Source organism: Tetrao urogallus (assembly GCF_951394365.1).
Source record: "Tetrao urogallus genome assembly, chromosome: 3".
Lineage (NCBI taxonomy): Eukaryota > Metazoa > Chordata > Aves > Galliformes > Phasianidae > Tetrao > Tetrao urogallus.
This window is the reverse complement of record NC_136815.1, coordinates 65,220,858-65,234,942: the sequence shown is the minus strand read 5'-3', so window position 1 is coordinate 65,234,942 and position 14,085 is coordinate 65,220,858.

Sequence of the window (14,085 nt, the reverse complement as noted above, 5' to 3'; positions counted from 1 at the left end):
CAGTGTATTTTCACTCCCAGGTTCAGCATAAAAACCTATACTTCTGCCTACACTCTCAAAATAAATGGACTTACTTGGCTACTGATGTTAATTGCTTTCTCTTTGAGCCCAAGAACTTAAAGAGCATTTCTGCGTTTTAAGCCTCCTCACTAGGGAAAAACTTCAAAAATGGATTAAAAGCATTGGAATAATATAAACTAGTACCTTCTTCTCATTCATTAATATGCATACTGCGCTAATCTAAGCTCCTTTTTTAGTCTTTTTTGGTTTCCCCAGGCAGTCCCACACTTTTTCCCTCTTATTTTCATAAATTTATCAACACGTTACATCCCACTCTTTAACGTGGTCCAGTATATTAATAGGAAGAAGACTAAAAATGTTTATAATTTATAATATGAAAAGTAAAAGAGTAAAGATAAAGGGACACAAAAGAACAAAAAAAATGACTAAGTAAATGATATAATTACATTATGGCTGATCTAGTTGAATATGCACTATTTTCTTAGTGCACTGGCAACTCCATATATACATTATTAAAATATTTCTAAATGGGTGGATGAAGTTGTGCTTAAGGCATCTAAAAAAGCAAAAAAAGCTAGAAACTGAATCGGTAAGTTGCACTAATGCATTAATACATTTACAAAATTTCGAACCCATTTCACCAGAATACACCTCTGTTATTGATTGCCTAAGAATACTTTACTGTAATCTCTGAACCTGTCTGCTTTTCAAAAGCACACTGATTACCTAGGTAATACTAGACTTTTCAAAATGCTAGCGATTCTCTAGTTGCTTTTGAGAAAAAGAAGTTGAGACTTCATACAGGTAAGGGTTAAATATACAATGTACTTGTAAAATATTTTTAGCATTTCAAACTAAATCTGGTACTCTTTCGTCACATGTAGCAGTTGCTAAAAAAATGACAAATGTAGCATTCAGAATGTATATTCAAATGTGTATTCAGAGAAGTGGTAATCAGTGGAGAATATTAAGAACATGGCGAACTTGAAATAAATAGATGGAGTCTGAGAAAGCTTTTAGAAAACTGTGAGTTGCCCTTTTACTAATACTCTTTTATAGGCATCCAATTACAGCCACTTTCAGAGTTGAAATACCAAAGAAAATAAATGAATTATTGGCCTGACTCAAAAGAATTTAGTTTGCAGGTTTTGCCACATAATTGAATTTCGTGCATCATTATATTTATGTTCTCTTTAAAGGAAAAGAGGAAGAAAAGGGCAAGAAGGAAAAATTGGAAAACAAACAAACAAACAGACAACAAAACAGGCCTTATTAGAAGAAATGTCAAATTCCATAAATATTGGTCAATATTATGAGCCATGTCTATGTTTTGGATAGGTGTGAACCAATTTATAAAATGAGAATGAAATCCAAGTACTACCTTACAATTAAGAACTCAAACACAGCACATTAAAGAGATAGGTGTAACTCCAACTCGATCCCTGGAGAGCATTCAAAAGTAATAAACACAACATATTTGGACTACATGTATAAAATGACTGTGTATCTTAGCATATAGGGTATACATGTGCATGTGTGTGTAACTGATGTCAATTGTTTGAGTATGAACAGAAAATAATTTTAAGAACTGGCTTTGAAATTTCATGGACACAAAAACGTAACAAGTACTTGCTTGTTTCTCTGAAGATTTTCTTCTCATTTAGAGGAAATTGCCTTCACAAAGTTTTCAGCCCAATCCCTTTTGGTCAGAAAAGTGGACCAGTAATTGACTAATAATGAACTATTAGAAAGGGAGTAATTGTCCTGACAAAATGAAAAACATGTCCTTGCAATGATTTTTTTCTTTTTTTTTTTAAGATACTTTTGAAGATATACCCCCAAATGTCTCATTGCCAAGACAAGAGATACGGGCAATTTGGCTAAGAATTACTTCCTTGAAACAGTTTAGTTATTTTTGTGTCTCTAATGAAACTCAACATTCTGTTCCAGCCTAAAAACATCTGTTCTTTGGATGGAAAAAAAAAAAAAATTGAAAACATTTTATGTATCTCTTAAAGAAAGGATTTTGCCTGGCTAAATTACCATTCAGTGTGCTGTAGCCCAGAGAGACTGTTGAACTTGTGCATTAATGTGTTTATAGACCTTATCAGGTTAGCAAAGATGAAGAGAAATGCCTGGATTGTTTTATGTATGTTTCTGCCCTTCATCAACAAAGCTATTACAAGATAGTTCAAATGCTCTTGATTAAATTTGTGCTTGTGATCCTTTTATAGGAAATTACACTGGATTTTCTCTCTCAAAAGATATTAACATTGAAGAATGAAATTTAAAAATATAGCACAAGGAAAGGGAATTTGCAACGATTTGCATGTAACTGTCTTCAAAACCTTTTCATGCAATGTGTGTTAAAAACATCAACATTCTGAAGTGATAGAGAAGAAAGCATGTATACTTTGGAAATAGAGAAAACATTGTTAATTTTCCCACTGTTTCTTCCAAGCAATAACATTAATTTTAATCAACACTTTTTAGCAGGAAGCAGAGGAATTACACTATTCCTTTAAAGTTCAGTTTCCATTAAACTCTTGCTTTTACCTGAAAATACAAAAAACTGGATTTACTGAGGAAATTGAGTCAATCATTATTTCCTACCTTCCTCTGTCATCATTCAGGAGTGGAATTGCAGTCCTACAGATGTCCACATGATACGCTGAACTGCTATCCCCATAGCCATTGCCACAACAAAGTCCTCTGTCATCAAAGCAGAGTGACAGGTTTCTATAAAGGGTGATAGAACTCACCAGCAGGCCCTAATGTCCCTGGAGATGCTTACCTTTCTAGAGGCAACACACATTAGCAAAAATGCAAAAAGGAGGCATCTAGCTTGGCTCTCTTCAACATCTAAAATGGAGAAAGAGGAACAGTGCTTCATGAAAGGCTGTTGGTAGATGCAGAGCATCATGTTAATAGCTCTCTCCATTCAAAGCACCAGTTTTCTCTCTGCACGAACAGCAGACCTGCTATGAAGTCTACTATGAAAGCCAATAGCAATCAAATGTGGCACCTACCCTCTAAGAACAAAAACAGACTAATTTTAAATGAACTTGTTGACAAATGATTATATGAGCCAGCAGCGTGCCCAGGTGGCCAAGTATGCCAATGGCATCCTGGCTTGTATCAGGAATGGTGTGGTGAGCAGGACTAGGAAAGCAATCCTGCCCCCATATTCGGCACTGGTGATGCCTCATCTCATGTATTGTGTTCTATTTTGGGCACCTCTGTACAGAAAGGACATGGAGTTGCTGGAGAAGGTCCAAAGAAGGGCAACAAGGCTTGTGAAGGGCTTCTCACTCACGACAGGTGACAGGACAAGGGGAAAAGGCCTTGAGTTGTGCCAAGGGGAAGTTTAGATTGGATATAGGGAAAAGCTTCTTTACAGAAAGTGGTTAAGCACTGGAATAGGTTCCCCAGGGAGATGGTTGAGTTACCATCCCTGAACGTGTTTAAAAACCGTTTGGATGTGGTGCTTAGGGACATGATTTAGCAAAGGTTTGTTAGAGTTAGGGTAGTATGGTTAGGTTACAGTTGGACTTGATGGTCTTTAAGGTCTTTTCCAATCTGAGCAATTCTATGATTCTATGATTCTATGATGGGCCAGTTTATTAATGCAAAAAGTAATTCAGCTAAGTAAAAATTTGCCTATTAAGGTTGCAGTATAGCTTTTTTTTTTTCCTTTCCCAAATGGCTTTATCTTTTCACTTAACTTTATGACATAACCCATGCACACTCCCATTACTTGACAAAATGGGAGCTTTTTAAAGGTCCAAAGAGGCTCCTGTTGACTTCTAGTGCAAATCAGGCACTTTTTATTATCTCCCACTAGATCTATAAATGTGCTTACTTGTTCTGTACTATAAAGAAAAGAGGATTCCCCAGGCACCGGGTCATTAACGGAAGTGTTCTCTCTTTTTTTTGAACTAGACAAGGGGTCATGTTTAGTTAATGTGGACATTTTTAAGAAACATCATTAAATATTCAACATGACTCATTAAAAAGAGCCAATGGCAAAATATCTTTCAGATGTGAAAAAATCCTAACTTTTATATGTGTGAGAACGTCTAAATTAAACCCATTTACTTTTCAAAAATCTCTGATTCTGTTTTTCATTATTATTCTACATTTCAAGACTCCTTCCTTCATCAAAGTGGTGCAAAAATTGTCTGTAGCCTCACATCTCCTTTTCCAAGCAGGCCAAAGACTTCTGCACTGATTTGGTCTTTTCCAAAATAAATACTGCATTTCGAATTTATTTCAGGGCAAAAGTAATTTGCCGCTGCAAAAGCTCAGAATACTGCAGAGCTGATAGTGCAAACACATTGTAATTTCTGCTTCCAGTAAACTAAAGGGTAGGCTGCAGCTGATTTGCACTCACCTTTTCTAGGTTGTCTTCATATTCCTTTTTCTCTCCTTTTTTTTATTTTTTTCTTTTTCCATTGGATGGGTAGTTAAGTGCTCTGTCAATTAGTAAATTCTGAGAACTGGGTGATTTTCCAGACTTTAAACATGACGGTTCCCAACAGCAAGGAAGAGGACAGGTGACTCAGTGCCTTTAGGTTACTGCATATGGTTCTTTGTTCATTCATATTTTTCAATCCATGCTGCAGCCCTAGAAAAGAAATGATTAAAAGTGAATGATCTAATGAAATTCAGGACTTGAGGAAGTGTTTTTTCCTTCTGCAGAACACTTATTACTGTAATTGCTCTATTAATAATGTCTCTAAATTTTGCAGAGCTGAAGGTTCTGCATACAGATCTATGACCGTCTAGACAATCTAGACTTCAACATTACTGAGTATCATTTTAAACATATAGCTCAGCTGGAACTCTGGGCTTTATCTCTTTATAAAATAAAAATATCGTCCATGTTTTCTTAAGAAAAATAATGGTAAAGATGAATCAGAATACCATTTACTAGTGTATCAGAATAAGTATCTCAAAACCAGAATCCTCTGTTGTGTGTAACACTGTAAGCTGCTGCGTAATTTCAGATATCATGTAAGTTTATTAAACTGATTACAGTAATAACTATCAGGTGTTCCTCTGGAATGAAGAAATATCATAGAATGTGGAATAATTTGCCAACAATTATGTTACATTATTTCCAAATGCTGCATAAGCTGCTAAATGGAATAGTTCATTAAATGTTTCTTTAAAACTGCTGCCAGTGTGAAGCTATAATGCCAGCTATAAATTGCAGATTGAATTGTAAATATTTAGTATTAATGAGACTAGTGCAAAAGAGACATCAGATAAAATATTTTATTACTATAATTGTGCTATAGGGCCCAGGGTGGATATGAATATGGCATTTAACCAGAAAATTTTTCTTAGTATCATAGAATGGCCTGGGTTGAAAAGGACCACAATGATCATCTAGTTCCAACCCCCCTTCTATGTGCAGGGTCTCCAACCATCAGACCAGGCTGCCCAGAGCCACATCCAGCTGGGCCTTGAATGCCTCCAGGGATGGGGCATCCACAATCTCTTTAGGCAACCTACTCCAGTGTGTCACCACCCTCTGTATAAAAAACTTCCTCCCAGTATCTAACCTAAACCTCCCCTGTCTCAGTTTAAAACCGTTTCCCTTTGTCCTATCACTAGCCATTCCCCTTCCTGTTTATATGCTCCCTTCAAGTACTGGAAGTCCGCAATGAGGTCTCCGCAGAGACCTTCTTCAATATGCAAGAAATTCATCCACTCTTTCTAACTATTTTTTTCCTTTAGTAAATCTCTACCAAAACTTCCTAAAAATCAGTGTTTATTTTCAGATTAGATAGATTCAAACTATTCAGTGTGAATACCATGCAACGTAAAACATAGCTCTTAGATTTTATTTACGTATAATTAATAAGTCAGTTCTGAGATTATCAAGTCATTTCTGACTTCTCTGGATGTATATATTTTTCCAAGTAGCTTATTAATACAAATATCAACTTATGAATATCCATGAAACCTCAACTTCATCTGTTTCATTATTGTCTTCTGTTAGTCATCCATTATTGTGTTTTCCCCTCTTTTCAATACCTCAAATGTTTGAAGATACAATGACGTAGACTCACAAATTAAACTAAAAACTTACCAATATACCTCTAAATGCATTTCATATTAGCTTAATGTTTGTTCCTGACTTTACATCACATTTTGCAACATAATTTCAGATAAATGTGTAAGATCAAAGTTAAATGGATGGGAGCAGATATAGAGCTTATTTCAAATTATAATGAATAAGACCAAATAAAAGATTTTCAGAGATTCCTAAGAGAAAACTTCCCACTGATATAAAAATCTCTTAACATTTGCGATTCTTCTCCCAGGCAAAGTAGCGCAAATATGATGAGTCAAATAAGTACTTTTTTTCCTTCCAACATAAAGGTTAGTTTATTATAATGTGATGTGTCTATTGCACAATTAGATAACAATATAATGAACCAACAGGCGTTACAAATTTAAGTCAGCAGGTAAGGGGAAGCAAGGAGACTCCGGTTTGTATCATGTCTTCACAGGATATAATGGTATCACCTCCCAGTCTCTCCTATCAAACTGGACTTACTTGTTCAGAGGCCAAATCTTCAGAGAATTAACACTCCTGAGCACTCCCTTTCTAAGGCAAACAGTTCCAAAGAAATGCTTGCGAATGTAAAATTGACCGCAAAGTGATGTTGATGGCCTCATGCTGATTTGAGACACTCATACTGGTCTCAGACAAATGGATGGAAGGAATTGATTAAATTAATTCTTCCATCTACTGTTGAGGGAAACTATCTGAGTGTTAGGAACTGAAGATGTGACTTAAGAGCCCTATTCAAAGAACTGCTTCTAAGTTTCCATGAAGCAGGTATCAGATTAAAAAAAAAAGTGGGAGATGTGGAAGGGCGGGGGGGGGGGTGGGGGGGGAAAGGAGGTGGAAGGAGGGGGGGGAAGAAGGGGAATGATTATTGAGGAAGAAACAAAGGTTGTGTATCTATATCTGAGCCAAATTACAAGCAGTACCTCTGTATTAATACTTCACTAAACACTGCAATCCTTTAAATGGGGGAAAAATCACAATATGTTGTTAATTTACTTAGTTTACACAGTTAGAGACAATTAAAATATTTCTGAAAATATAGGGGATAGTATATACAAGATTTTTAGTTATGTTTATTATTAGATTATTAGATATTATTAGATTTATCTAGGCCTTGTATGTTTCCAAGGCAATATTAATGGCATTTCTTTTTTCAGTTCTGTCTTTCAAACAGTTCCTCAGATTTGTATCTGTGTATGATCATACAAAACATGGCACACGTCACCATAAACAGACAGAAAAATCACTGTTTCATCCCATTTTGAGCCTGGAACAATCAGTAAATGTAACAGCTGCATAGTGCACAGAATAAAGAACATACTGTACACATTGATACAAATCACTTCCAGCTAACATTTTATGATATGGATCTAAAATGTGTTTGTGGCTGAATTTGTAATTAGCTCAATGGACAGATGGAACAAGCTGAAATGATGAAATGCTCATAAAATGATTCATGCCACCTAGTGTTTGCACGTTGGAATATGGTTTATTCACCGGAGCTTTTCCTCCATGGAAATGCATTAAAGCCCCAGTCTGTGGCATGCGCAAGGAAGAGAATGCCACATTGATCAACTTTAAATGATGAAGTGTTTGCTAATCATAGTGGCAAGTACTCAGAAGAAAAACAAATTTAAATGTTTTGTAGGAAGGCTCAAAAACGTTTGGTAGATCTGAATGTTTCCACAACCATTTATTAAAATATCAGTACCCTTTGTTCAGTTTCTCAACAGTAACTATGAACAACTTCCAGTGCATTTGGGTGATATTTCAAGGCAGCAAAGTTGTGAGTGCAGGGATGCTCAGCTGCATTGCCAGCTGAAACCAGATATTCACAGCTGTGTTCTCAGTGACAGTAATGTGCCATACCCATTGCTGTACGTCAAGGTGAAAGTACTGATGTGACTTGAGAGGTTCTAGGCTCCACTGTTGATGCTGACAAGAAAATCTGTTTTCAGCTCACCATGCCTTAATTTTCCCATCTGTGAAATGGGGATAATAAATTATATTTTGCACAACAGACATGCGAGTTAGCACATAGTTCACTAGCATCTAAGAGCATAACAGGATCTGCTGGAATGTACAGTAAAAACTAGTAAAACTGACATTAATTCTCAGCAGCAGATAATCAACAGGAAAAATGACAAATTTTCTCATTCTCTATCATTTGTAAGCTTCTGGTAAATTGAGAACAGCTCTAAATTAGTCATGAAAGCTGCTTTTCATGTCTGAATCTGATTTCCAAACACATTAATTTATGTCTGCTAAATACAACTTTGTCATTTACAAATAGAAATGCCCCAAAGGAGGGCTGTGCAATACAATGGTCTCCCAGTCTAAACATCACTAAGATTCCTAAGATTCATAGTTTCTAAGTTTAACTCACTAACTTTCAACAGAAGAGAGATTACAGGTCTTGTGTAGAGTAATACTGAAGGCACTAGTCAATGACAATGCTGAGTAAGGCCTCAGCTCTCGTGTTTATGGACTGCAGTCTTGTGTTATTTTGGGAAAGAATTTAGCCTAAAAGCATGAAGAGACAATGTGTTTAATGCTACCATGAAAAATGAACAAACAGGTGTGAATTTGTGCCCCTAAGAGGGAACATTAATCATTTTATGAGAATTATGCTTAGAGGATCATGACGGATTGTATAAACTTGTTCTGTGATTACTAACAAAATATTCATTTTTTACACTATCACATTTGAATAACTGATATATATACATCATTTAAAAATATATATATATGGAAAAAAACGCCCGAACACCTTAGCATCTCTGCACTGCAATATATCCTTTGTTGCAGTGGAGACTCCAGTAAAAGGACCACAGTAAATGAAAAGACTACATCTGCCCTTCACACTTTTTGTCTTTTTTCTTAGAAATGCATTTTGTTTGCTTGTTTGAAATCACCACAGGTCAGATTCTAATATAATTCAAAGCCTGATAAATACAGAATGAATAAGAATTTGATATCCCCATCCGTTAAGCTTGTTCTGTTCCCTATTGGAAGTTGTCAAGAAGGCCAGAAACATGGCAAGCGTAAGATGAATAGCTAAAAAGGGAGTGCAGTTTCTACACACATGTACAAAGAGAGGAATGAAGGGAAACAAGAAGGAAGAGTGGGAGGAAAGGAGAATCAAACTGAGTTTTTTTCACAGTTTCAAGGCTTGAAGCAGATATACAGCATAATGAAAGTTCCCTAGCAGAAAGTAAGAGCAATTAGGAAATTGTAAGAAAAAAATGTGTTTCTAAGAAAAATATCATAACAGATGGCAAATTGCTTGTGCTATAGTTTGTTCAGAAGTAATAAAAAGTAAGTATGATGAAATAGCATAAAAACAAGGAAAGAATCCACTTGTATTAGCAGAAAAGTATAATTAGGATATATAAGTTGCAGCAAAATATAAAATGAGAAAAATGATCAGGTTTATTGAAAATAAATTCACTCCTTTGCAGCAATTCTAAAAAAGATAACATCTCTCAGCAAAGAAAGTACAATATATTGTAAATATTTTAAATACATAGGTAAAATTATTTGCCTTGCGACTGAATTTATGCAAAAATTTAAGGCATACTTCATGAACCAGCTGATGCATGACTCTGCTTGAATTTTCACAAATCAATTTACACAACAAATAATATACTATCTGCAAGTAAAAAAAAGAAAATGTAGAAAAGAAAATGTAGATGTAAAGCTTAGAGTGATTTGTTAACAAAGGTCAGACTACAGATAGACCGTTAGAACACTTATAAAAATTAAATTCGAAGAACTGTATCACACTTTTTAACTTCTTACTAAAAAGAGACGAGAAACACTATGTCCTTGTGAGAAGGCTTCTTCACGTTTTTCTAACTGGGATTACTCATGTCCTTCCACTCTGTTGTGCATGAACAATGGTCACTGTCAAAAACACTGCAATACCTTGGCTGAATTAATATGTTATGACAATGACAGTGACCTTAATGCCCCTCTGCAGAGACAGAGGACAGGTGGGTTAGGTCACTGAGCTCTGCTTTAATCTTATCTGGTATCTTAGCCAGGCTTTTGAAGAAGAATGGGAACTGCATAAAGATGTCTATATCACCCCTGGACTGATCCAAAAGACTGATTTACAAAGAACTCAACTTGCAGGATCCAGACACAATGTTTGTAGGAATCTTTCCACCAAATCTGCTGAAAAGATTATAAAGAGTGACTTTGATTTTCATATTGGCTTCGAATATGCTATCATCTTCATGGTACAAAGGAAAAAAGGAATCTGGCTTTCACCTGTTCAGATAGCACTTATTATTTTGTGGATGTTCTGTTGTTTGGTTGGTTTTTTGTGGGTTTCTTTTTTTTTTTTTTTTTTTTTTTTTTTTTGGCTATTATTACCACTCTATATATAATTAAAAAGAAACAATAAATAAAAGAGTAAAGGAACACATAGAGTAAATTAAGGATATTTATTGTATTCTCAGGTTGTACAACAAAACTACCTACACTTACAGAGGGCATAAAAAAGAAATACTAAGAATCCTTCATAAGAAGTATTTTTATTGCTAGTAATTTTTGCATAAATGGGACAGAGCAAGAAAAGCAGGTTTTAATCAGAATCTCTTCATGCATTTTTAACAGTGTGTAATATAAGCATTAAGAAAGGGAAGCTTTTCTTCTTGATTGAAATCTATGGGTCTTATCTTCCCCCAGGGTTATATTTAAAAAACGGACACATTAGTCATGAGTGTATTCCAATTAACTTCTTTTCTTGGGGGAAAAAAAAAGAGCCACCTGCTGCCTATGACACATCAGATTACACGAGGAATGAAAGACTTTAATATAGTACTGATTCAGCTGAAGATGAAGAAATAGTGGATACATGCACACAGAGCCATGGGAGAAAGAAAAAAAAAAGTTCCTATGATATCTGATCATTACTTCTCTCTATTGCTTACTAAACTACCACCTCTATATATACCTGTTTAAAAAAAAACCAAAAAACCAAAAAACCAAAAACCAAAAAACAAAAAACACAAAAGCAAACCAATCTACCAACAAACAAATAAAAATCCTCACAAACACAAGCCAAAAATACTGAGCATTTCATCAAAGTTTGTGAAAAATCATAGAATTATAGAATCACCAATGTTGGAAAAGAACTCTAAGATCATTCAGTCAATAGTAATAAAGAGTCAGTAAGGTGAAATAGCATAAAAACAAGAAGAGTGACCAATTCTATTAGCAGAAAAGGATAATTAGAATACTTAAGGTGCAGTAAAATATGAAATGAGCGAAATGATCGAATTTATTGGAAATTCGATCCTTTGTAGCAGTTCTAAAAAAGATAACCTCTCAATATATCAAGCCTTGACAAGCAGCTGGAAACCAGCTGGTGTAGGTCTTAAACACTGCTTCCATTAAAAAGCATGGACAGCATCATCCTGATGTCACTGTGGGCAGTGGGAGCCACCAGGAAGCAGCAAAATGTCAGTGCAGAACATCTTTGGGTTGTTCGTGTATTACGGTTAGGTTGAGGTTGGACTTGATGATCTTGAAGGTTTTCTCCAACTTGAGCAATTTTATGATTCTATGATTCTATGATCCTTGTGAGGCGATTGTCCATTTCCACTCTACTGGCTCATTCTTTCTTCTACTAAAACACTACTACTAAAACACCATCCCGGGCACAGAAACAGTATCCTATTAAACAGGGTTTCTTGGTAGCAAAGAGTTACAATTTTGATGCACTGCTCAATATTGATGTCCTGTTCAATAACTGATATTATTCAGAAAGGCGTCTGATAATTCCCAGTTAAACAGTTAAGATCAGACAAAACAATACCTGCAGCGTAAGATCTTTTTAATCAGAAGATCATAACAGTCACATCCAGTTTCTTGAGAGTTGATGAGAATCAAAGCTCTAATCTTCAGCACAATTACCTGTATCTTAGTTATATGGTTATTTTGCATTCACAGAAGTAATGAGTCAAAACAATTTCTCAGATATTGTTAAAACTGCCATTACTATGCAAAAAGGATAACTTGATTGATGATGCCAAAATTTGTGTTTTACCGCTGTGTTTTACAGCTGTTCTGGGATATACCTACAGAAAACAAAATCTCATAAATTACAAATGGCAAAGAAAAACATGAAGTTAGAACAGGAAATGCAATTAAAAAGAGCCCTATACTGGCAAACAGCAGTGGGTAATGGCACATTAACTACATCTCCAAGCAGAAAGCTTTGAGAATCAACCAAAAGTATAGAGTTGATATTCATTCACACATTTTAAAGATTTTTTTTGTTCTACATTGAATATTCAACTTTGCTAAATTCTTAGGGTCTCAATGCCATACTCAAAATCTAATATACTCATCTGAAACAGTAATAATTTTCAACTTGCTCCAGCAGAGATCACATAGAACAACTAATGTTAAGAGTTTTTCCAGGCAAAAGCTTAGAATAATAGATAATTTCTTAGCTTAAGGAATCACTTCCAAGTATATTTAATTTTACAAAGTCATGTTTTCAGTATCCAATTATGAAACAAATCACCTTTTTCTTTCAGCAGTAATTTCATTGACTCTATAAGACAGTTCTTGTTCTTGAAAAATTGTCTGATTTTTTTTGAAGTAAAATTAGACAAATATAATGCCACAGAGATAAGCTTCTTAGTACTACATACAACTCAAGCGTGTAGGCCTTGCTGAATTCTTTAATTTATGCAAACAAGAAAAACTGTCTGCAAAGTCTGTGAAATAATTAAGAAAAAAGTAATTTTGTACACCTACCAGAAGACTGCTGAACATGTATTTGTTGGTATTCTAAAAAAACAATGTAAGATGATAGTCCATGAAATATGACTGTAATACTATTCTGGAAAGCCTTCATTCTAAATAGGATGCATTCATCATTTTTTTTCTAAATCCATGGGATTCCAAGTATAAATATATATATATATATTTTTTAATATAATTTGTCAGTTACGTCCTTTATAGTTGGAAAACAGAAGGCTGCGGGGAGACCTCAGTACAGCCTTCCAAAATTTAACTGCAGTTTTTAAACATGAGAGAAATCAACTTTCTACTTGGGTGGGTAATGACAGGACAAGGAGGAAAGGTTTTAAACTAAAGGAAGAAAGATTTTGATTAGATATCAGAGAGAAGTTCTTTACTGAGAGAGCAGTGAGATGCTGGCACAGGTTTCCCAAAGAGGTGGTGGATGCTCATGTGCTGGTGTTTAAGGCCAGTTTGGATGGGTTCCTGTGTAGCCTGGTCTAGTATTGGATCTAGCAGTTGGCAGCACTGGCTGTGGCAGGGAGGTTGGAACTTGATGATACTTGAAGTCCCTTTCAACCTAAGCCATTCTATGATTCTATAATTCCATGATTATTCAGTATTTGCATAACTAAGACATCAACATTATTTGATATTCTTCAACTTCAAAACCTAAGAAACAACTGACTTGATGGAATAATACTGAAAAAAAAAAAAAAAAAAGGAATTTGCTTGTTTCTTTGTTTTGTTTATTTTGTAAAACAATCAAACAAAAAACTAATATGGCTGTTTTACTCTTTCTTATTTGTCAAAAAAAAAAAAAGAAGTAATATAATACTTTTCCCATTAATATTATTCCATAGTAAATTATTACAATTTCAACAAATGCAATATGATCTCTCTATTCCTTTTGTAAAGAAGAAACCAACTTTCAAAACACTTTATTCCAAGTAGGTTGATCTGTTTTGTGTGCATCTGATATTATTTTGTATGTAGATTGCTCCAAAAGTAAAACCTCCTATTTTTTTTCATTGAACCTTCAGCAGGTACAAAGAGCACAGTAAGACTACTTAGTAGCTACTTAGTAGAGCAAATTCTGAGCTACAAACACTATTTTCCAACATGGTCACCAGCATTAGCAATGCATTTTCACCAGTGATGTACAAGATGCTACATGCCTTACTTTGACATCTCGAACACGGCTTGTCATTCAT